This window comes from Callithrix jacchus, chromosome 3, assembly GCF_049354715.1.
Source record: "Callithrix jacchus isolate 240 chromosome 3, calJac240_pri, whole genome shotgun sequence".
Classification (NCBI taxonomy): Eukaryota; Metazoa; Chordata; class Mammalia; order Primates; family Cebidae; genus Callithrix; species Callithrix jacchus.
Window position 1 is genome coordinate 156,655,864 of NC_133504.1, and position 23,548 is coordinate 156,679,411.

The following is a 23,548-nucleotide window of genomic DNA, read 5'->3' on the forward strand; positions in this document are numbered from 1 at the left end:
CAGAGACAGAGACAGACACACAGAGGGAAGACAGCCATGCAAATACAGAGGCGGTGATTGGAGTTATGCTGCTACCACTAAGAACACCAAGGATTACTGGCAACCACCAAAACCCAAAACAGTTCTTTTCTTGTGCCTTTGGAGGGAGCATGGCCCTGCCGTCACCTTGATTTTGGACTTCTGCCTTCTGCCTGCAGAACTGTGAGATAATAGATTTCCGGCTTTTAAAAGTCACCCAGTTTGTGGTAATTTGCTACAGCAGTTCTAGGAAACCAGTAGGATTGCAAATTAATTTTCCCGATGCCTGTGGTCACAGGTCTGACCGGCCACATTTCCTAAAAGCCATTGCAGGACAGAGTTAAAGGGGACATTGAAGCCCATCCAGGAATTCTCAGTAACTGTGTTCCTTTTAAGAAGTACTCCGAGTTCTACCCATATGGACAGTTTTGAATAATTTCATAGATTTCTCTTGCCACAAGTGTCCATGTCCCTCCTGTAAAATCTCTTGTTTGCTAAGTCCAAAATAATCAAGGTGGGCAGTGCCAGAGCAGGGTCTCCAGCACCCCACCCAGTTATCTTTAAACTGATGCTCTCTGGGCAGGAGGCTGACTCTGGGCAGTTGGTCTTCCTTAGCTGGTTAAGAAGAGTAATAATTTAGAACTAAGTCAATCCCAGGTGCCCTCAAAGGAAGGTCAGGTCCTTCCTCACCCACTAACCCTAACCTTCTGTCCTACTAGTCAGAGGCTTTTCTATTCTTCCTCTCTCATCTCAGGAATATTCCTTACTTTTCCTTTCTTTCTTATTGATAGAAACTGAATTACATCGCATCCAAATTTGTATGTTAAAGTCCTAACACTCAATGTGACTATGTTTAGAGATAGGGCATATAAGGAGGTAATACATTTAAATGGGGTTGAAAGAGTGGGTCCCTAATCTAAGAGGGCTGGTGCCCTTCTAAGAGAGGAAGAGATATGAGAGCTTTCCCCACCATGTGAGGACACAGTGGGAAGGTGAGGACACAGTGGGAAGGTATACAAGCCAGGAAGAGAGCCCTCACCAAGAACCTTGTAAGCTGGCATCTTAATCTTGTACTTCTCAGCCCTCATGACAGTGAGAAAATAAATTTCTGTTGTTTAAGTCACCTAGTTCATGATATTTTATAATAGCAGCCAGAGCAGACTATACACTGAGCCAGGGTCATTTATCTAGTATCTGCTATTATAAAAACTCACTCTGTAGGTTTGTAGTTGAATCTTTCAGCCTCAAACAAATTCTTTTGAAGCTTCTATAATGGTTTACAAAAAGAAAGGAGGTATGGGTGGATGGATTGTGCAAGGAGTGGGAAGAGACCTTTAGGATACAAACACAGTTAAGACTTAGAAATATTATCCCCATTACATGAGACTTCCTCCCTCCATCCCTCCCTTCCTCCCTTCCTCCCTCCCTCCCTTTTTTCCTTCCTTCCTTCCTTCCTTCCTTCCTTCCTTCCTTCCTTCCTTCCTTCCTTCCTTCCTTCCTTCCTTCCTTCCTTCCTCCATTTCTTCCTTCCATCCTCCTTCCCTCAGTCCTTCCCTTCCTTCTCTCTCCTCTCTTCATCCCTCTCTCCTTTTCCCCTTTCCTTTTTTCTGTCTCACAGCAATCACCCACATATATACCACATCATATACAGTAGGCCACAAAGGTGTCTCAAGCTCCTGCTGTCTTGGAACTGAAAATCTATACATGTGCACTAATGTATGGAGCTAACAATGTGCCCGTTCCTAATCTGGAAGGCCCACTCTACTTCTTGGGGCTAAGGGACGGTGGGGAGCATAGCATTGCAAATGGAAGAAAATAGCATGGGTAAAAACTCTACGTTACAAAAATGTTTCTTTTTTTTTTTGAGATGGAGTTTCGCCGTTGTTACCCAGACTGGAGTGCAATGGCACGATCTCGGCTCACCGCAACCTCCGCCTTCTGGGTTCAAGCAATTCTTCTGCCTCAGCCTCCCGAGTAGCTGGGACTACAGGCACGCACTATCATGCCCAGCTAATTTTTGTATTCTTAGTAGAGACGGGGTTTCACCTTGTTGACCAGGATGGTCTCGATCTCTTGACCTCGTGATCCACCCGCCTTGGCCTCCCAAAGTGCTGGGATTATAGGTGTGAGCCACCGCGCCCGGTGAAAGAAAAATGTTTCTTCACAAAGGTACATTTAAGGAAGATAAGCTTCCTAAATAATCCTTTGAGTATAGTTGGGGTAAGTGTATATGTAGTTGGAAGATGTTAAGGGAACATTGAGAGATGAGTCTAGAAATGAGGATAAAATCTTTTATTTATTTATTTTTATGAGATAGAGTTTCTCTCTTGCTGCTCAGGCTGGAGTGCTACAGCACAACCTCAGCTCACTGCAACTTCTGCCTCATGCATTCAAGCAATTCTCACTGCCACAGCCTCCCAAGTAGTAGAGATTACAGGTGCCCGCCACCATGCTGAGCTAATTTTTGTATTTTTTTTTTTAGTAGAGATGGGGTTTTGCCATGTTGGCCAGGCTGGTCTTAAGCTCTTGACTTCAGATGATCCGCATATGTCAGCCTCCTGAACTGCTAGGATAACAGGCATGAGCCACAAGGGACTTGAGTGACATACGAAATAATTTAGAATTCATTATCTTTACTACATAGGGTTCTGTGGAAAGTTCCATAAAATTTCTAAATAAGAAAATGATCATACTATTCTAGCTTCCTAAGGACCCTGTACATGGCCTGTACTCCAGTCGGACTGTAATGTCACATATAGCAGCCATGTCCACGTCCATGCGGTTCTTGCATCTTCAGAGCCTGCCACGGCCCTTGGAGCAGAGACAGTGCTCACCACTTGCACATTGAGTGAATGAATGAAGCTTAGAGAAGTAAATACACGTGGCCAACACCTGACATTTGTATCATGATTCTGGGAAATTTGTTATAAAAGATAATAGAAAATAAATCAGAGAAAGCGGTCAGTTCTGTTCTTGCCATCCTATTTCTTATATTTATTCTAAATCCCTTATGCTGTAATTAGGTCCAGACGACCCTCGTCTTTTGTAGAAATGGAGGGAAACTGGATAACACCTTTCTTGTGGCATAAACATTGCTATGCTTGATGATTATCACTGAATTGTCCTCAGATATCTCTAGAAGAAACAATTCCTACTTTTTAAAAATTACTTTGTTCACAAATCTAAGTTTCCAACGATTTAATCAGTAGTGAATTAAATCCCAGAGTAGCTAATAAATAATGCAAGAAAACTTTTACAAGTGTTCAATACACAGCACAATCCTCGATCACATAATTCTTCATACTCATATCCATCATCCCATGTATGTTAATTCTCTCTCCCTGACTTGATTGGAAATTCCTAGAAGGAAGGGACTATACTTCATGCAATTATTTTATCCTTCAAATCTCAAAGCACAGAACTAAGCCCCTGTTGTACCTTTGATAAGAATTTGCATACTTATAAAATATTTCTTCTCTTTCACGTCTACGTAATTAGACAGGACCTTGGGCTTTATATTTGGATATAGAGAAAAGGATGTGGTAACAGGAAGTCAGCTGGACAGTATTCATTTACCAAGTTTCACCAAAGCCTTTTCCTCTGCTGAAGCACTGCACTTTTATTGGCAAAATAGAATAGAATTACCAGAGACAAGTGTAAACAATAAATCTCAGCACTATTTGATGAAAAGAGTATATTAATTGCCTTTGCAAATTTTGTCAAAGTTCAGTTGGCTATATATGTATGAGTCTATTTCTGGTTCTTTATTCTGTTCCATTGGCCTGCATGCCTATACCTTTACTAATACCTTGATTACTGTATCTTTATATTGTCTTGAAATTGTATAGCATAAGTCTTTCAAATTTGTTTTTATTTTCAAATTTGTTTTAGATATTCTAAGTCTTATGCATTTTCATATAAATTTAGAATCAGCTTGTCAATTAAAATAAGGATGCCTATTGAAATTGTGATTGTAATTGTATTGAACTAATAGATCAACTGGGAAGAATTTATATCTTAATATTGTGCTGGCTCTATGAACATGATATAGTTCTCAATATATTAGGAATTCTTTAATTTCTTTCAGCTATATTTTATAATTTTAGTGTGTAAGCGTTACAACTCTTTTGTCAGGTTTATCTTTAAGCCTTTCATTATTTTTGATGCTATTTTGAATGGTATACTTTATTTCAATTTCTAATTTTTCATTACTAATACTAAAAATAAAGTTTGTAAATATTGGTCTTATAATTTACAACCTTGTGAAAACTACTTATGAGCTTTAATAACTTGTTTTAGATCTTATTGTGTATTCTACACAGACAATTATATAATGCACAAATAAACCTTAATGTGTCTTTTCCAATCTGGTTGGCATTTATATTTTACTTTTCTTGCCTTATGGTAATGAATAGAGCCTTCAGTACAGTGTTGAATAGAAGTCATGAGAGTGAATATTTGGTTTTCTTCCTGATCGTAGGACAGTATTCAGTTTTTCACCGTTAAGTGTGTTATCAGCTGTAGGTTTTATTAAAAGTGCTGTTTATCAGGTTGATACAGTACTCTACTATTTCTAGTTTTAAAGAGCTTTTATCAGGAGTGGATGTTAGATTTTGTGAAATGCTTTTTCTGCACCTATTAAGGCAATCATAAAGGTTGGTGGTTTTGTCTCTGTGAATTACATTGATTAGGTTTTGAACGGTAAATAAATTGAGTATTACTAGGACAAACGTCATGTGGTTGTGAAGTAATGTCCTCTTTATATGTTACTGGATTCAGTTTGCTAAACCTTGCTAACAATTTTTCATTCATGTTCATAAGGAATATTGGTCTGTGGTTTTCTTGTAATGTCTTTAATCTCTTTTGGTATCAGAATAATGGTGACCTCAGAATGAACTGGGAAATATTCCTTTCCTTGAGATTTTTGGAAACATTTGCATAGAATTGATATTATTATTATTTTTTAAATTGTACTTTAAGTTCTGGGGTACATGTTGCATAGGTACACACACGCCATGGTGGTTGGCTGCCTCCATCCCTCTGTCACCTACATCAGGCATTTCTCCCAATGTTATTCTTCCCCAACCTCCCCACCCGCTGCTGTCCCTCCCCTAGGCCTCCACCTCCCAACAGACCCCAGTGTATGATGTTCCCCTCCCTGTGCCTATGTATTTTCATTGCTCAACAGCCACCTATGAGTGAGAACATTCAGTGTTTGGTTTTCTGTTCTTGTGTCAGTTTGCTAAGAATGATGGTTTCCAGATTCATCCATGTCCCTACAAAGGACACAAACTCATTGTTTTTTATGGCTGCATAGTATTCCTTGGTGTATATGTGACACATTTTCTTTATCCAGTCTATCATTGATGGGCATTTGGGCTGGTTCCAGGTCTTTGCTATTGTAAACAGCATGGCAATGAACATATGTGGGCATGCCTCTTTAAAATAGAATGATTTATAATCCTTTGGGTATATACCCAGTAATGGGATTGCTGGGTCAAATGGAATTTCTATTTCTAGGTCCTTGAGGAATTGTCACACTGTCTTCCACAATGATTGAACTAATTTACACTCCCACCAGCAGTGAAAAAGTGTTCCCATTTCTGCACATCCTCTCCAGCATCTGTTGTCTCCAGATTTCTTAATAATAGCCATTCTAACTGGCGTGAGATGGTATCTCAATGTGGTTTTGATTTGCAATTCTCTAATGACCATCTGATCTTTGACAAACCTGACAAAGCCAAGCAATGGGGAAAGGATTCCCCGTTTAATAAATGGTGTTGGGAAAACTGGCTAGCCATGTGCAGAAAGCAGAAACTGGACCCCTTTCTTACATTTTACACTAAAATTAACTTCAGATGGATTAAAGATTTAAACATAAGACCTAACACCATAAAAACCCTAGAAGAAAACCTAGAGAATATCATTCAGGACATAGGAACAGGTAAGGGCTTCATGACTAAAACACCAAAAGCAATGGCAACAAAAGCCAAAATAGAGAAATGGGACCTAATTAAACTTAAGAGCTTCTGCACAGCAAAGAAACAATCATTAGAGTGAACTGGCAACCAACAGAACGGGAAAAAATGTTTGCAATCTACCCATCTGACAAAGGGCTAATATCCAGAATCTGCAAAGAACTAAAGCAGATTTACAAGAAAACAAACAAACAAACCCATTCAAAAGGGCAAAGGATATGAACAGACACTTTTCAAAAGAAGACATTTATGAGGCCAGCAAACATATGAAAAAATGCTTAACATCACTGGTCATTAGAGAAATGGTATTATTTCTTACTTAAATGTTTAGTAGATGCCCAGTGAGGGCATCTGGGCCTGGAGTTTTCTTTGTAACAAGTATTCTAAATGCAAGTTGAATATCTTTAATAGATATATGACTAATCAGGCTATGCAATTGTTTTTTATTATACTTCTGTCACTTTTGTCTTTCAAGAAATATGTCCATTTCATCTATTTGGACAATTTATTGGCTTAAAGTTGTCCCTAATATTCTAGTATTATCATTTTAATATATGTAAAATCTGTATTGATGTTATTTCTTTGATTCATGAAATTGGTAATTTTTGTATTATTTATTTTTATCTTTGTCAGTCTGGTTAGTATTTTATTACTTTCAATAATTACAATGACTGTAGAACTATTTTTTTACTCATTTCTCTATTTTTAAAATTTCACTGATCTATGCTCTAATTTTTATTTTTTCTTCTGCTTACTTTTGGTTTAATTTGCTCATTTTTCTAATTTCTAAGTTGAGGTCACTGATTCGAGAGATTTCTTCCCCCCGCAATTCAGATTTCCAGTGCTCTGAATCTCTGCAAGTACTGCATTAGTAGCATCCCCAAATTTTGATATTTTGTATTTATATTTTTATTCGGTTCAAAATACTTTCTTATTTTCCTTATGATTGCCTCTTTGAGTCATTATGCTATTTAGAAGTGTAATATTTAGTTTCCAAATATTGAAGGGGTTTCCATATATCTTTTTGCTATTGCTCACTAATTTAATTCCATTATGGTAAAAGAACATATCTTGTATGAGTTGAATCATTTGAAACTTACCGAGACTTACTCGATGGTCTAAATTATGATCTAAATCGGTAAATGTTCTGTGTACACTTGAAAGTGTATTCTCCTATTGTTAAATGAAGCACATTATAAATAGCATTAAAGACTATTGGTGGATCCTTAGTCATTTTTCTACTTGTTCTATCTATTTTTTAGTGAGGATATTGAAAAATCTGATTGTGATGGTATAAATGGTATGTTTGCATCATATATTTGGAGGCCTGTTTATTTTGTGCCTAGATATTTAGGATTGTTATGTCACCTGGGTGAGTCAACTCCTTTATCATTATGAAATGACTCTATTTACCCCTAGTCACATTCTTTAGCCTAAAATCTATTATTTCAGGTGTTAATAGAGCCAGCATAGCTTTCTTCTGACTAATGTTAATGTGTTACATATTTCTCCCTTCTTTAACCTATTGGTGTCTTTATGTATTAGGTGGAGTCTTGTAGACAGCATCAAATTGGGCCTTGCTTTATGTCTAATCTGACTGGCTCTGCCTCTGAATTAATATGTTTAGATCAGAGGTCAGGAAACAACAGCTTATCACCTATTTTTGTAAATAAAATTGGATTGAAACACAGTCATGCTCATTTGTTTATGTAATATTTATAGCTGCTTTCACTCTCCAATGGCTGAGTTGAGCGGTTATGACAGATACCATATGGCTTTAAAGCGTAAAATATTGACTGTCTGATCCTAAAAAGAAAAAGCTTGTCAATCCATAGTTAACATAATCTACATTTGATGTAATTATTGATAAAGTCATTGTAAGACCTACCAATTTGCTATCCATTTGTCTCATCTATTTTTTTCTCTTTTCCTTCTGTTCCTGATTACTTCTGGATAAATTGACTAGATTTTGTGATTCCATTTTATCTGCTTTGGTTTTCTAGCTATTAGCAATTTGTTGTGTTATTTTCACAACAGCTTTCGTTAGGAGTTTCTAGTATTCATCTTAATATATCATAGTCTCTCTTGAAGCATGTCACTTCTTGTATTGTATAAGAACACAATAAAACATTTCCCTTTATCTCCTCATCTCTAGGCCTTGTGCTACTTTGAGCATATATTTTACTTGCACATATGTTATATGCCTTAAGATATTATGCTATGGTCTTTGCATTAAACCCATAGTTGTCTTGTATATAGATTTAAAGAAGAAAAAAATTGTTATAGTTTCCTATGTAGTTTAATAGTTACCATTTATTATGTTCTTCGTGTGTTCGTATAGATTTATGTTTTCATTTGGTATCATTTTCCTCCTGCCTAGGGACTTTCTTTAATACTTTTGCTAGTACAGATGTGTTAATGACAAATTCTTTCAGCTTTTTTTTTCTAAAAAATTTTTGCTTTTTCCCTTTGTTTCCGAAAGTGTCTCGAAGTTGAGAATTCTAGATTGATAGTTGGTGTTTTTCTTGCAGTACCCTACAGAGCTCATTCCACTGTATTCTGGCTTTCATTGTTTCTCATGAGGAATGTACTGTCATATATCTTTTTATTCTCTGTACATTGTCTTTTTTTTTTCCTCCAGCTGTTTTTTAGATTTTTCTCTTTATTACAGTTTTAAGTAGTTAGATTATGATGTGCTTCTTTTGAATTTTATTCTTGTATCTTGTGTTTGGGGTTCATAGATTTTTCTTGTGTCTTTGGGTTTATAATTTTCCTCTACTTAAAAAAATGTGGCTATTACATCTTTTAAAAGTGTACCATCCTCTTTCTTCTCTTTTGGGGACTCCAATTACAATTTGTATTTGAATGTCTAATCAGCTAATAACCCCATCCATTTTAGTTTCGATATCAGATATTGTGGTTTTAATATCTAGAGGTTTGATTTGAGCCTTAAAAAATATCTTTCATATGTAATCCTTCCTTTAGATTCCTGAAATTACAGAATGCATGAGAATAACTATTTTAAGTAACTATTACTTACATAATATGTGTAATCTGTCAGTTTTGGTGGGTTCCTTTTTGTCTTCATTGTGGGCATTTATTTGCATGCCTGGTTACTGACTTTTGATTAGATGTGAGAAATCCATTCCCTGTGAAATTTTACATTATCAGTTGCTTGATATTTTTGTATTTATAAATAATTTTCTTGTTTTTTCATTCTGAGACACACTTTAGTTACATGAACACATTTTGATTTTTGAGATCTTATTTTTGAGTTGTTAGGCATGACCAGAGGACAATTTGTTCTATAACATTTCCTTCCTACGAGGCAAAACCCTTCTTTGTACTCTACGCCATGGTCCACAATTTATGAAGGTTTTTACTGTGGCTGTGAGAATCGCACCTATTCTCAGGCCCATGTCAATTCCATGTATTGTTCTATTAGGCTGTTCTTTCCTTGGCCTTGTATCGTTTCTTTACACCTGTGCTGACTGGTATTCAACTGAAGACTTGAGAAGATCTATACAGTTAACTCTGTGCAGCTTTCTCTTCTTTGATATTCCTACTATGGACTCTAGCCACTTTAACCTTCTTGTAAGCATAACACTGTCTCCTCAATTCAGTGAAGCCATGGAGTGCTAGCTGGGTTTTCCTGCCCTGGAAACTCTCTCCAGGCAGTCATGACCTGGAAACTGTCTCCAGACAGTTAGCTGCATAATCAGAGCGCTCTATTACTATGCTTTCTCATCTTTCAGTGTCATTTATTTTCAGATGTCTAATGTTATAAGAACTATTGTTTTCTATAGTTTTTTTTCTGTGTTTAATTGCTTCAGTTGGGAGAATCAATCCACTCCCTGTTACTCTACCTTGATCAAGGGTGAATGTCATTTTAAAAGTGATGTGACATTGTTTGAATAACCACACTTAATGTAATTAATAATCCACATTGAAAATTTTAGTATTATGTAATTTTTTCACAATTATAAATAATGCTGAAAAAATTTCTTTTCTATAAAATCTTGGACTATTTTTTCCCCAATAAGATCGATTCTTAAATGTGGAATTCTTACCATAGATAAAGACATCTTTAAAGCTTTTGGTATTTTGTGCTAAATTGTCTCTCTGAGCTTGGCTTGACTGATCTTGGCTAGGCTTGCTCACATTTCTGGGGTCAGTTAGCTGTGGGCTTAGGTAGAATGGCCTTGGTTTGGATGACTGGGACATCAGCTCTGGTTGACGTGTCTGTCATCCTCTAGCAGGCGGGCTGGGCTTGTTCTCCCTGGTAAAGGCTAAGGTGAAAAGGAGCAAGCAGCAAGTTGCAAATATTTTATCTACTTTTTCCGTCATTTCTACTAACATCTCATTATGCAAAATGTCACATGATGTGGCCTGTATTCACATAGACACTACAAGGTTAGATGGCAAAAGGCTTGGTTACAGTGAGGCTTAAAAAAATCAGGGCTATTTATTCAGTCAATTTATCTTATTCTGTGAGGTGTATTAAGTGCTCAGTGAATGAATAATAACATTTTACTTTTTTCTTTTTAAGGTATATTACTTTTGGAATTGCATTAGTATCCAGTGATATCTCTTAGTCCCAGTAGCTTAGTTCCATAAACACTAATTATGAATTTAATTTCTTTCTTCAAGGAATTACTCCATGCATCACTGTTGTATTAGTAATACTGTATTCGTGTTATTTTACAGGGCACGTGAAACAAAAGACTACACGAACATGGTTGTGAAACTATTAGAATAATTCTAAGTTAATTCCACTTCTGTTGCCATCATTTTAATACCAATCTGTGAAATGCCTTTTCCCTTGCTTATCTAAATTCTATTTTTAATGGCCAGTTCACATTCCACCTTATACCTGAAACATTCGTGAGTTTACAATAATCTTGCTCTTGCTAATACAGTATCTCATACCAGATTCTATAAATTACCATACCAGATTCTATAAAAACTAGTTCATATGAGTAATTAACAAAAATATTGAAAAATGTTCTCTGGTCAAAAAATAAGTTGATAAAATAATTGCTTAAAAAAGTTGAATTTTTATTTTTTAATGCCCCATACAGCAGTGTATGCTGTGTATCTACAAAGGAGAGGGTAAAATTATTTGAAGCATTTCCCCAATTTATTAATCTAAGTAAAACGTTTCTTTTTCTTCTTCTTCTTCTGTTTTTACTATTTCATAAGCTGGTATTTTAAGGGATTCACTTTGGGATGCATTAATACATAGTATGCAATATGGCAATTTAATATATGCTTCCTTGTTATCTCAAATATACTGTATTTTCATTTGCTTATGCCTGGTTTCTTCAATAATAATGTCATGATGTACACTGGGATTTGAAGATTACAAAAAAGGATTTTCATAAATTATTTAGTTTGATCTTTACAACAATATCTGAGCAGTCTGAGCTGGAGATATTTAAGAAGTGACCAGAAGACCTCCTTCAATTTTTTAACAAATATTGATTGAATAATGATGTGATTCTTAGCTTGGTAGGCTCTAAGGATACACTGGTGACCAAGGGAACAGTTCATGGCAGGGAATCACTCAGGCAGGGACTTGTCATGTAAAATGAATGCAAATAATGCAGTCTTCAGGACATAGATGGTGGTGATGGTGGCACAACAGTTCATAATGCTACAGAACTTATGTTTAAAGATGCTTACAATAGTAAATTTTATGTTACATATATTATATTACAATAAAAATAAGTAAGCAGAAAGCAGATGAAGAATATGGTAAAATGATAACAGGTGTGAAGATGAAGTGATGAATATTTGGAGCTCCATATAATATTCTCTCTACTTACATATTTTACTTTTTATAATAAAGTTAAAATATAAGAAGAAATAATCTTCAACCTAACAGTAATGGACAGCTATTGAAAGATTTTAAAGAGAGCTACATGATAAGATTTGATCTTTCAATGGCAAAAATCACAATTACTTTTGCACCAACCTAATAAGATCACTGTTTGATGCTTCATGGAGAAACAAATGATCAGAAATAAAAAGGAAGCTTGAGATATCTAGGTAGAAGAATATTCTTTGTTCTAGGGTGATATCAGCAGTCATCAGGAAAAGTGGATATATTGAAACATATTTAGGATGAAGAATTATGGGACTTGGTGATTGGATAAACATAAACTATGGAGTAGGTTGTGGAGGAGGTAAGAAGATGAGAAATACAAGAAGTGTCTTGTCAGGGAAACTAAAAGAAAAGATGGTCAATGTTAAATGCTGCAAAGAGTTTTAGATAAAAATATTTCTGACAGGAGGAATATAGAAATTATTTGTAACCTTAGCAAGAGGATTTTTGGTTTAGTGAGTGGAAACCAGCTAGTAGTAGGCTGAATAGTGAATAGGAAGAGAAGAAATTTATTCAAGAGGTATGTATGATTCTGACGAGTGGGGATGTGAAAGACGTTGAGTCAGTTATAGTGGAATGCAGCTTTGGTTTTATTTTAGGACTGGACAAATTTGGGTATCTTTTAATGCTTATAGAAAAGATCCAGTATATGAGAAGTGGTTGAGCCATGATGGGAAGGAATGGGCTCTAGGCCAGGGATCAGCATACTTTTTCTTTAAAGGGCCAGGGTAGTAAATATTGTAAACTCAGCAGTCCTTACAGGATCTGTCTTCATGACTCAACTCTACCATAAAGCAGCCATAGACAGTGTGTGAAGGAACTATGTTCCAGTAAAATTTTATTCATAGATAATGAACTTTGAATTTTGTATCACTTTTATGTGTCATTCTTTTTTTGAATTTTCTTTCAACATTAGATATATCAAAATCATTCTTAGCTCTCAGGCCATGCAAAAACACGTGGAATTTGGTCCCTGGATCATGGTTTGCCAACTCCTGCTCTAGAGCTTTCTTGTGAAAATATAATTAGAATACAGGTAATAGTAAAATTTTCTTGATGGAAAGTATTATTTTAGAATATTTACATTAACTGAATCATTTATTATTTACAATAACCTTATGAGAGAGGAACTACTATTGTCTCTATTTTACCAATAAGAAATGGAGGCACAGAACTGTCAAATGCATGCCTTCACATTATCCGACTTGAAACTATACTCTAAGGCTACGGTAACCAAAATAACACAGTGCTGGTACAAACAGACACATAGATCAGTGGAACAGAGTAGAGGACCCAGAAGTAAAGCTTCACACCTATCACCATCTGATCTCCAGATCTAATATCCAGAATCTATAAGGAACATACTTCAACAAGAAAAAAAAGCAGACAAAAGCATGGACACTTCTCAAAAGATGACATATGAACAACAAATATATGAAAAAATGGTCAGTATCACTAATCATTGGAGAAATGCAAATTCAAACCACAATGAGTTACCATCTCACACCAGTCAAAACAGATATTACTAAAAAGTAAAAAAAAAAAATAGATGCAAGTGAGACTGTGGAGAACAGGGAATGCTTACACATCTTTGGTGGGAATGTAAATTAGTACAGCCACTGTGGAAAGCAGAGATTTCTCAAAGAACTCAGAACTACTGTTTGACCCAGAAATTCCATTACTGGGTATACATGTCCAAAAGAAAATAAATCCTTCTACCAAAAAGTCACATGCACTTGTATGTATCATAGCACTATTCACAATAGCAAAGGCATGGAATCAACCTAGGTGCCCATTAACAGTGGTTGGGCTCAATTAAAAAATCGTGGCATATATATACCATGGAATACTATGCAGTCATATAAAAGAACAAAATCATGTCCTTTGCAGCAACACAGATGCAGCTGGAAGCCATTCTCCTGAATTAGTGCAGGAACAGAAAACCAAATACTACATGTTATTGCTTATAAGTGGGGGCTAAACATCAAATACCCATGGACATAGAGATGGCAACAACAGACACTGGGAACTACTATGGGAAACAGAAAGCAGGCACAAGTGTTGAAAACAAATTATTGAGTACTATGTTCACCACCTGGGTGACAGGATTAATCACACCCCAAACCTCAGCATCATGCTGTATATCCATATAACAAACAAGGACATGTACTCCCTGAATCTAAAATAAAAGTTGAAATTATATATACATAATCTATGCCTAATGTTACATTTATAAAAGTTCCTGGAACCTTAATGAAACCCAAACAATTTGTTTCTGGAGCTCACAGTCTTATCTACAAGCATATTTCACTAAGGCCATCCACCGATAGGGAAGGGGGCATGGGTGGAGTGGGTCTTCTAAGGAGTATGAAGGAAGGGCAGAATGATTGGAATAATGTAATAAGATCATAAGGGATGTCTAGAGCTCAGTTGAGACCTGTTATGACAAATTGAAAGTGCTATCAGTCAACCTGGTGATGTGATTTGCTCTTGAGGGTCTCAGCTACTGGACTGCAGGCACTGAGAAGACAGACTTTTGGGTTTATCTAAGCTTAGGATTGATCAGGTATGGCAGGAGAACAAAGTGAAAATGGAGAGTGAGGATGACTGTAATATTCTACAGAGAAAAGAGGCTTTGGGGAACATACTCTGCTTATTAAAAAGCTCTGCTATGGTAGTATTTTTCTCTTGCCAGTGTCCTCTGGGAAAGAATTTTGGTGAATAGAGCAGAGCCTTGCAATTTAGCTAAGTTTAATACTCTGAGAATTAGTGTATGTTAAACTCTGTTAGATGCTAGGCATATTTTCAATGAGCACTTTGCTGTTTATCTATTCTTAATGCCATTAGTTCCAGAGATTTTGTCCAAAAGCAATGCATCAGATTATTCAGTGCTTTCACTCTGGCCTACATATTTATTCCACCTCAGTTGCAAGGTTATATTAATGACGACTTTCAGGCTTCTTTTATGTCATTTCTGTCCTTTCAGAATAAAAAATGTCTGTGTTGTAGTAAATGAACAGACCCTAAATTTATATCTCAAATTTTATTTTACAGACTGAAAGGTTAAAATTTACACCTGAGAAAAATCAAAAGCAAAGAGTCAAATGTAAAATTCTGTATACATCGTAACGACCCATCTCAGCAAACTTTTAATAATTAAGGCTTGGGTAATTGGATGCCACTAAATAATTTCCACTGTCAGTTGAATATTAGCTGAGCATCAATGTGCTTTTTTAAAACTTACTTTCATGATGACTCTGGCAGACTGAAATTGTGAACTGGATTCTGAATCACAAAACTTTGATAGATTAGGCAATAATGAGATGAATCATTAGAAGTGATTATATTGTGAACTTATTAACGCAATGTACAAAACTTGAATCCGAAGATAATAGAATTAGTTGTTTAAAATCAGAATCTTGGGCCCCTTTCCAAGTTTATCGAATCAGCGTATGCATTTTAATAAGATCTCCAACGATTTGTATGGACATTACAGTTTAAGAAGTACTTGTCCCTGTCATCATTTTAGCGATTAAACATTGTAATTAATTAAAATTTTACCTCTTGTAAAGCATGTGTTTGTTTTTATATTTTTTGGTCTAGTGATGAGCTGCACACACGTGAGCCCAGATATTTTTTTGGATAAAAAGCTAGTTTGAGGGGAAAATGGGAGAAAGACTTAGGGTCTCATTTTATTTTGCACTTCAGAGACTGCTGGTTAGCAAAAGCATTCATTCACAATTCTAATACCCGCTTTCTCTTGTCTTCTTTATAATTATGCTGTAGCTTCCCTCTTTCCTTCTGCAATTTTCCATGCTCCTCAATTAAGAAACCCTGATTTGTAAAGGCCATAGTTTCTAGACTCTCAACAGCCAGGTATTTGTTGCACAGAAAAAAGAACCCAAAACATACCTACAAAGTTGATAGGATTCTGATGGTTAAGGAAATTTTGAAGGTCATCACATGGGGAATCTAACTATTGAAATGGCTGATTGTTTGTTTTACCAGGACAGGGCGAAACATTGAATCACAGAAATTAATGTGATTAACCTTCAGCCAAGGCATGTTCAAAGCAAAGAGGTGAACCTGACTCATTAGTTTTTGGTTCTGGAACAATGAAGAATCATGGCATTTACCCTGTCCAGGCCCTTCCAAATGTGGATCAGCCCAATTGTATAATTGCTGCCTCTGAGGTTTCTCTTCTGCATGTTTCTTTTTCAAAAGCATAAAATGCCAAGATGAGTGACAGGAAGACAGTGAATGTTCAATGTATGGCAAAGAGAACCAAGCTACGGTTTTCTTCTTGTAAAATATTTCCATAGAGAGCATTTTTATTTCTTCCTCTCTGTGCTTTCTTCTTGGGGAAAAAAATGTAATAAATGAGAGGTCAGAGCACTGGAATCGATAATGGAAGGCCTCCAAATAGGCAGGCAAAGATAGTTTCTATCTCTTCTTGCTTGGTTTCCCTCTCATCTTCAGGATTTAGGTTGATGCTTTTAGTTAGACAATGCCCTATGGAACAAGATGAAGAATGCTTTATTGCTCAATTACTCTAGGTATTGAAACCAATTGTCATGATTTTAAATCAATATTATATATTCAAGAGAATGAATTAAATCTAGGAGCATTTGTGAGTATAAAAATAAATAGAATGTGCATCTCAAGGACCTGGAAAAGAAATAGTCCACTCTAAAAACTATTAAATCATCACGTGTGGACTGTTGTATGCATTATCTCATTTAATCCTCTGTATGACCCCTATAAATGTAGCTTTTTTTTTTTTTTTTTTTTTTTGAGATGGAGTCTTGCCCTGTTGCCCAGGCTGAAGTTCAGTGGTACGATCTCGGCTCATGGCAACATTCGCCTCCGGGGTTCAAGCAATTCTCCACCTCAGCCTCTGGAGCAGCTGAGATTACAGGTGCCTGCCACCATGTCTGGCTATTTTTTGTATTTTTAGTAAAGACAAGGTTTCACCATCTTGGCCAGCTGGTCTTGAACTCCTGACTTCATGATCCACCTGCCTTGGCCTCCCAAAGTGCTGAGATTAGAGGCATGAGCTATCGTGCCTGGCCATGTAGCACTATTATAATTTCCTTTATTCAGACCAGGAAACTGAGACATAGAGACATTAGACAACTTGCTCAAGGTCACATAGCTTGTCAGTGGCGTGGCTGGGATCCACTCCTAGTACTCACTCTCCCCCACAGCTAAGCCACAGGTTACAATAGAATGTGAAGATCTTAATCCATAATTTTTCTATTCCCTTTACTTATACATCTCACATACTCTCATAAGGCTCCTTATTGCATTACAAAAAGTTTCAAAGTCACGTTCCTTCTAATTTGCAAATAAATTTGCAAATGTATTGATAATTACAAGCAGGATTCATTATTTCTCTGTCTTAGGCCCACAGGAAAGATCTTGATTTAGAATACATTATTATGCTCTAAGTTAATAAAGTGAATAAAAGCAAAAATTGGCTGTGAACAGAGTCCTAAATACTCAAATACCAATGAACCTAGAAAAGTGAACACACACACATTCTCTTTAGCAATGCTCTCACTTCTAATTCCTTAGGGTCTTCACACTTTTGTCTTTATCAACTGTCTTTATCTACACAAAGCAATAAATTAACAAATCAGTAAGCTGTTTATGTGGGCTATGAAAGTCATCTTATTTGTTGTATTCTCCTTCCTCCTTCCTGGAAATCTTGCCCCTCAAATTATTTCTTTATATTCTTTATCTTCAACTTTCCCCTGTTGACATTCAGCCTTGCATTAACATTGAAACATGCCAAGTGTCTCCTGTCTTGGACAACAATGATCATAATGATAAACCACCCATATATTGCTCCAGCTGTAGGTCTACTCCCTTCTCCTTTGCAGCCAGCAATTTCACAAAGGTTAGTGAAAAGTTACAACTTCTTCTCTTCGTTCTCCAGCCCACTCCTACTCTTCCCTCTGCTATACCAAACCAATATTTCCCAAAATCGGCAATGACTTTCTCGTTTCTAAATTTATTTGCAAAAAAATAATTCTCAATCTACTTGAACTCAGAGCAGCATTTAATATGATTGATCACTCACTCCTCTTGAAACTCTTCCCTCCCCTTGTTTCATGAGACACGCATCCATGCTTCTGGTTTTCCCCCATATCTGATTGCACAGTTGCAGTTTCTAGCTCTTCTGCCTGATGCTTCTCTTTCGGTATTGCATAGGGATTCATCCTTTTATCTTTCACTTTACATTTTCTCCTGAGGCAGTCTTATTTACTTTCTTGGCTTCAATTACAATCTACACCCCAACACTCTCAATAATATAGTAAGAACATTTATTGAATAATTGCAGTGTGCCAGGCGCCACACTAAGCTCTTCACAGGAAATACCTAATTTATGCCTCATGCCAACCCTTAAATGTTTAATCCACCCAGTGCTTTCTGTGAAGTCCTTGGACTGTTTATGTAAATATAGGTTAGAAAAATTTCATGGAGAGGCTGGATGCAGTGCCTCATGCCTGTAATCCCAGCACTTTGGGGAGCTGAGGTGGGAGAATCACCTGAGGTTGGGAGTTTGAGACCAGCCTGAGCAACATGGAGTAACCCCGTCTCTACTAAAAAGATACAAAATTGGCAAGGGTGGCGGCACATGCCTATAATCCCAGCTACACAGGAGGCTGAGGCAGGAGAATCGTGCTTGAACCCAGGAGGTGGAGGTTGCAGTGAGCTAAGATCTCTCCACTGTACTCCAGTCTGGGAAAAAAAGAGCGAAACTCCATTTAAAAAAAAAAAAAATTACCTTGACTCTCTTAAAAGTAACACAAAGGCATAGTATTCAAAATGCCTCTCTTCCTTACTTTACTCTACTTCTTTCAGCCTTATTCTTCCAACTTTGTTCTCTAAATCAGTTCATGGTATCACCAATCAACAATTGCTCAAGCTAGAAGTCTGGGAGTCCAAATTTTTTTGCTCTTAATGCCTGACTACTCAGTCTAATCACTAAATATCCCAAATGTTACCTCCAAAATATCTTTCTAATATGCTGCTTCTCTTCATTTTTACTACCTTCAATCTGGCACCCCTGGTTTCTCAACCTTAGCACCCCTGGCATTTTGGATCAGACAATAATTTTCTGTGGTAGGCTGTCCTATGCATCAGAGAATGTTTAGCACTTTCACTGTCCTCTATTTACTAGATGCCAACAGCAACCTTCCCGCCCTCCCCCTAGAATTGCGACAATCAGAAATGTCTGCAAACGTTAATAGGTATCCACTGGGAAGCAACACTGCTCCCAGGTGAGAACATGGCTTTAGTCCCTGTCAATATAATCTCTCTCACTCATTAATGCAACAGACTTGGTTTGTCTTAAGTGATGCAAAATGTAAACCTAATTATGTCACCACCCTTTAAAAGAAAAATCTTACTTAACTCATTCACGCCTTTGCAATAAAATCCAAAGATCCTTAAAAGCATTTCCTTACTTCAGGGTCAAAACTTGGAAATGCTTACATTACCTCTTCAGTTTTTGTTTTGTTTTATCTTACTTATTCGTTTGTTTTGTTGGGGGGCTCATATTGGATTTCCTCATAATGGCATCTCCTCAAAATGCCAATTTTTTTTATCCTCGGTTTCTCACAGCTCTTACTGTTGCTTAGAATGTTTTCATTCACCCCTCCCTCTTTACCTAGTCAATTGCCCATTGTCCTTCAGGTATTAGCTGACGTGGTGCAGCCTCAGAGAGATCCCCACTAACCAGCAACCATCTCTCCCTCTGACTAGGATAGTGATCTATGCTACCCAAACTACATGCTTTCATAGCACATTGTACTTCTCCTTTTACTGTGTGTTTTTTTGGTGTAATTACCTATTCAGTAATTTTCTTTCCTGTCAATTGAAATATCTGTGAGGATAGTTACCATGTCCACTTACTCTGTTATGTACTTAGTACCTGCTACAAGGCTGAACACATAGTACAAACTCAATATATATTTGTTGGATGAATTCTTTGGAGAATCTGTTGGAAGGAAGCAGTGGTATCTTGTAGACTATCAGGACAGGAGACAGAGAAGTCTGATTAGCTGCTGGAAGTGGGAACTAGAAAGTCAGGGACCAAGCTCACACTCTCTATTTGCTGGGGCAAAATGCTCTCTTGTCTTTGTCTTTCTGACTAATTTGCTTTATTGGCTTCTCTCTGCACTTCACTGTCTTGTCTTACCTGTGCCAAGTCACCCCTGACTTTACATGACCTTCAGATTGGCTTGTCTAATACCAAGCAACACTGCTACTAAGTCACACATTTTCTAAGTGAGAAAGGAACATTAGTGGACAATTCAGCGACCCCTTATCCTGAAATTAGTGAGGGAGAAGATACTGAAAGGGATGTCTTTGTTTCTATGATTATTCTTTTGGTTCTCTAGGAGACAATAGAAGGAACTGTGACACCCAAATGGAATGAAGGATCATTTCTGTTTTTAAGCTCCCTTTAGTGATCACTCGTTTCAGAAGCATGCCTGGTAGAAACATGCTTGGAATAACCTTGAATATCACAGTGATGAGAAGATGGAAACAATTCACATAAAAAGTAGGAGACCTAGACCTTGGAGGCTTTTCCTTTCCAGAATACCTCCTTTGCTTCTTAGGCCGCCTTTTGGAAGAGCATCTGCATTTGGTTTCAAGAAAGCTAAGCCAAGAACTGTCATAGTCTCTGAATGCTGTTGGGGCCACTAAGGAACATGGAAGCCTGTCAACCTGGATCAACTCATTTTCTTGTAAATGGGACCAAAGAAAATGACTTGGTTTGTTTGACAATCCCACATGAACAAAATTTTTATTTATTTTTAAAATGAAACTAGAAATGGCTTCTGAAAATGTTTTTATTTTACTGTAAAATATTGGTAAGAGATGGGGGATCTGTTGTCATTGAAAAGCACTTGTGGTGAAGCAGATACATATATGCTGAGACACAGAGAGGAAAAAATGGGCCATTTGTGCAGGGGCACATGGCTTTGAAAGCACACTTAGCTGATTGTCCCCAAATCCCCAAAGTGAGACACATCTTACATTTTGAAACAACTGAAATCAGGCTTCTTTTTTGTGAGCATAGATAAAAACTCAAAAATGGGAGATATCAGGTGCCAGAGGCTGTCACTTGGAGCAATGCTGATTTATATCGGAAGGCTAGGCCAAGGGAAACCCATATTTTTTTAAGGAAAAGATTTTGCAATCATCTTTAAATTTTCAGATGCTAATTCTTATCTTATTTCTATAACTATCCGCTCTAGAGTATGTTTAATGAAAATAAGAGATGATGGCTGTCATATCTTCAGTGAGCTAAATTTTATCAGCACTGAAAATCGCTGTAAAATAACCTCTAATTATAAAGCTGGGAAACAGAACAGTTCACCACGTGTGCGTTGAAGGAGTGAGGCCCCAGTTCTTACCACTAGAGCTGCCTTGAAAATTACCCATATCTGCTAAAAGGGGAAAAGACTGACTTCTCCATTAGTGTGTGTGTGTGTTTTTAATCTAAATATTTAGCCACCATTCTGAAGTTTGGCCTGAAGACCTATTTTTCTAAGTTGGTAATTAAAGACATCTTACTGTACATGAAAATGTCTGATTTTTGTAATGAGTGTAGAGAGCATGTAACATGCCATAAATAATTCTACAACTGCTCAATGGAGGTCATGTGCCCGATGTCATGCTAAGTGCCTCACATATTATTTGCCTTATGTTTACTTCTCAGCCAAGATAATGATAAAGTGACAAAAATCTAAGTGGGATTATCTCAACTAAGAAATTTCCAAGTGCTTCAGAAAACTATTCAAATCTTCAGGTAACAGAACACACCAGGAAAAGGGTAGACAAAAGAGTATGAAAATGTTTTTTATTGGACATGTAGCTGCTTTTAATATGGTAAAGGGTTGGGTTTTTATGGACTGAGAATTATGGTAATATGCATCATTTATCCTTGTACTTGAATAGCAATACTTACATTTATTCTAAATCAAATTATTTATCTGCGTATTCTGTATGTTGACAAATGCAAAGATGTGTAAGTGATGTTTCCATATAGATCATAAATTCACTCTTTTAGCTTTTCTTCCATTTCAACTCAAAAGTCCACTTTGAAAATTGTGATTAAGAAAGAAGCAACCTATGGCAGAAATAACAGGATTCTTGAAAATGTCACAAAAACTTGTACTATGTACCAGTTAATAATCCTTTTCTGGATTGCTGCTTACATTTTGAAATTTGTATATTTTCCCTCTATCTCTAAAACCACCAGTAGGAGAAGAGTGATTTCTGTGGTCATGAAAAGCCCCATCAAAGCTGAACAGATAAGTCCTTGCCCCCATCATGTGGCAATTGTCTCTAGGCTGGTCAACTCTATCCATCAAAACACATATGACTTTATGCTAGAATTTGTGTTAAACTTACAATGGTATAATGATCTTAAATCCACTGTCATATATTTCTTTTGTTTAGAGATATACTTCATGGAAACGTTGCTGTTAGATTAAAATTCTCACTCAGGTCCATTAAAAAAAAACAGTCCATAAACTTTGAAAATTCTAAACCACCTCAGGTTTCACTAAATGAAAATGCATTTGATCACATTTATCTATGTGAGGGGAGAAATCAACCAAATTGACTTTTCTGAAGCTTTAAGTCTTTTTGGATTATTGTAACAGGCATTAGTAGAACATTGATTAGTTTAAAAAAAAAGCCAAAATAGACTTAGTTGATCATTAAAAAATCCCTGAAAAATGTTATCTTATTATTTTGTTTTACAGACATATCCTTAAGACTGGGTCAGATTGATCCATCAACAGTCCAACTGAATACTTGCTATTCTACCTTGGGGCAAGGAAACCCATCCACCGATCACCCCAACATTGTCTGAGATACACTAAATCACTCCTATTGTATAAGTCTCTTCAACAGAGAATGTCAACAATCTTTTGTACTTAGAAAGAATACAATTTAATGGCTGAAATCTGATAAATTTTGTGCATCTGTTGGTGAAGTAGTTTTGCCTTTCTGTACATGTCAGTGTCTTCTGGTTCAAAAGGTCACCAATGCCCTACAACTTCTGAACTAGGGTGTCTATTTTATATTAAAATTATATGTTTGCTATTCTGCAGGGGAACTGCAAGGGACAGAAAATAAATTCATACACCATTCTAATTCAGGCTGGCTTTAAGAGGCTACCTTGACTGACACCCACACTGCACCATATATTTTCATGAAGCCACTTGGTGAGAATTGTTTCTCATCATTCACCTACCATTTCAACTTGTTTTTTCAGCATGAACTTTAGGTCACCCAACTGTGAACAACATTGAATTATAGGCTCACTTGTTTATCGAAAGTGACAGGATCTTATATATATATATATTTGTCAAATTGACTATTACATGAAAATGAAAATTAAACATAAATCTGAAAGCTCTACCACAGTTACTTAATAGTAAGTGCCAATCTTTTCCACTTTAGAATAGTATGACCTTAAAAATCCTAACACGTGAATTCTATGGTATTTTCCAGTGTTGGTCAATAATTTATTACATACCCACTGTTTACAAATGTTTATTGTATAATACATTTCAATATTCTATTTTCATCTTAGTAAGCAAACAAAATCCCAGACAACCTTTTTTTTTCATAG